Genomic DNA, 2,882 nt, shown 5'->3' on the forward strand with positions numbered 1-2,882 from the left:
ATACACATCAGTAGGAAGTGAGCATAAGATATGCAAACTCCAAAGATCAATATATGGTCTCAAGCAGGAGTCAAGGAGTTGGAACCTCAGATTTTATAGCACTATCAAAGAGTTTGGTTTTTGCTAAGAATCCTGAGGAACCATGCGTGTACAAGAAAGTTAGTGGAGTGCAGTGACATTCCTGGTACTTTATGTTGATGATATCCTGCTCATTGGGAATGATGTAGGATTATTGCAATCAACTAAAGTATGTTTAGCAAGTAAATTCTCCATGAAAGAAATGGGTGAAGCGTCCTATGTATTGGGAATACAAATCTATAGAGATAGATCAAAAAGGATGCTCGGCCTCACCCAAGCCACCTATATCGATACCATTATAAAACGATTCTCTATGGAAGAGTCCAAGAGAGGATACTTACCAATGTGTCATGGTATTACTCTATCTAAGGCAACGTGTCCCAAAAATTTATGAAGAGATAGAGATGATGACACGAATTCTATATGCGTCAGCCATTGGTAGTATCATGTATGGTATGATATCGACGCGTCCTGATGTTGCTTATGCTTTGAGTAATACAAGCAGATATCAGGCGAACCCTGGTCCAATGCATTGGAAGACCGTGAAAGGCATTCTTAAGTACTTGAGAAGGACTAAGAACTTTTTCATGGTCTATGGGGGTGGAGAATTGAAATTGGAAGGCTACACTGATTCTATTTTCCAATGTGATGTAGATGATTCGAAATCGACCTCTGGCTTTGTATTCATTCTTAATGGTGCGGCTGTCTCTTGGAAAGGTTCCAAGAAAGACACCGTTGCTGATTCCACCACTGAAGTTGAATACATTGTTGCATCTGCTGCAGCAAAAGAGGTAGTTTGGATGAGGAATCTTGTCCAAGAGTTGGCGTTGTTCCTAATGGAGTTGATCCAGTCCCGTCGTACTGGGACAACACTGGTGCCGTTGCGCAAGCAAAGGAACCAAGGTCTCATCAGCGATCCAAACCTGTACTGAGGAAGTTCCACATCATACGGGAGATTGTGGGAAGAGGAGACATATCGGTCGAAAGAGTCCCCTCTGCAGATAATGTTGCTGATCCACTTACATAGCCCTTGCCAGGACCATTGCTTGAGAAGCATAGCGAAGCAATGGGATTAAAGTTATGGGTAGTTGGCTCTAGGGCAAGTGAGAGATTGTTAGAGTAGATGCCCTGCAAGCCAACGGTTGGCTAGGGAATTTATTGACTCAAGTGAAATAAACAATCTTTATTTTAATAGAATTTAACTTTTTATGGTCTTGTTATACTTTATCTGTATACCCATGCAAACAGCATAGATAAAATCCTTGATTATGCTTTAATACAAATGAATCGTAATTCGATGTTGAAACTCATTTGTAAACTACATATTCTAAATTCGTTCCTAGTCGATTCAGCCACCTAAAACAGGGATAAAGGCCGCTTGAGCTTGAGACTAGCATATGTGATGTTGTGTACTGCGTTTCTTGATAAGGGCATAGAGATATCCAAACATGCAGATGGGTAGTCATATGATGATTATACTGAACAACCCTCCCTCGGACTTTCCAAGTGGTTATCATTCATCAAGAGGATAAGTCCGTGGTTAGATTGTACACCATTAGTCCTTACAACCCGGGACAACACTGAGGCTCTATATGCTAGGACTGTGCTTTGACTCGTTTACCGGCTCCAGGAAAGTCATTAGATGGCGAGGTTGGGTACAGCTGCGACACATATAGGAGCCAGTGCATTGTAGTCGGGGATTCACCGCTCACCTACGGGTGTGGATATCCTATGTGATCTGATGAAATTATAGTGCGTGGAATCTCTGGCTAGAGTATGATATGTACGTTAGAGAAGGAGTTCTCAAATAGTACACGCGATGCCACTATTATAGTTATCACATAGTTATCGAATTAATATGCAACCCTCGATTAACCAATGGTTGCAAATTCGATCAGGATATATGAGATGAAGGGACCGTATTGTACGTTAATCATAATCGACTGGTTATTGCAGGCACTATCAGTGATACCTAGGGGATCATGGGGCGATGCTACTAGACGCTCTTAACATGATCCGATGGGTGCAATCGAAAATGAGTTCTGACATTCTTAATCAAAGTGTTGATGAAAAGAATGTGGCTAACTAGGGTAAGCCCGAATAAGAATAAATATTTTTCTGAATCACAAAGAGTTGTGAACCCACGGCTAGTTGAATCCCTGAACCATTGAGGGTCACACAAGCACTGGATCGTTTGTTCCCGTTGAGAGAATAAATTCAAGGAGTTGAATTTATATTAAGATATAGTAAATTCAAGGAGTTGAATTTATGATAATTAAATTTCAGAAAATAAATTCAAGGAGTTGAATTTATGATATAGTAAATTCAAGAAGTTGAATTTATGAAATTTGGATAGATTAAATTCAAGGAGTTGAATTTTTAAAATTTGAGAATTTAATTTATTAAACTCAAAAGTTGAGTATATTAAATATTATATTTTGGAGGTGATAAAATTCAAAGAGTTGAATTTACAATTTATATAATAAATTCAAATGTTGAATTTATAATGGATTTAATTTATTAAACTCAAAAGTTGAGTTTATTAAATATTAAATTAAAATTGGTGGGAAGTATGTTTAAATGGGCTTGTAGGAGTACAAGTCCGACATACTAAATAATTAAGTTCTTAATGGACTTTGATTAATTAATTAAACTAGTTGGACTAGCCCAATTAATTAATCAAGCCCATTAATGTTAATTATAGTAATTAGGTCATGTAATTTTTTATTTTAAAATTTTTGACCTAAAATCATAGCCTCCACAAAAATTAATAATGATGCATGATATTATAAGAAATATGTGCA

Source organism: Primulina tabacum, chromosome 1, assembly GCF_025594145.1.
Source record: "Primulina tabacum isolate GXHZ01 chromosome 1, ASM2559414v2, whole genome shotgun sequence".
NCBI lineage: Eukaryota > Viridiplantae > Streptophyta > Magnoliopsida > Lamiales > Gesneriaceae > Primulina > Primulina tabacum.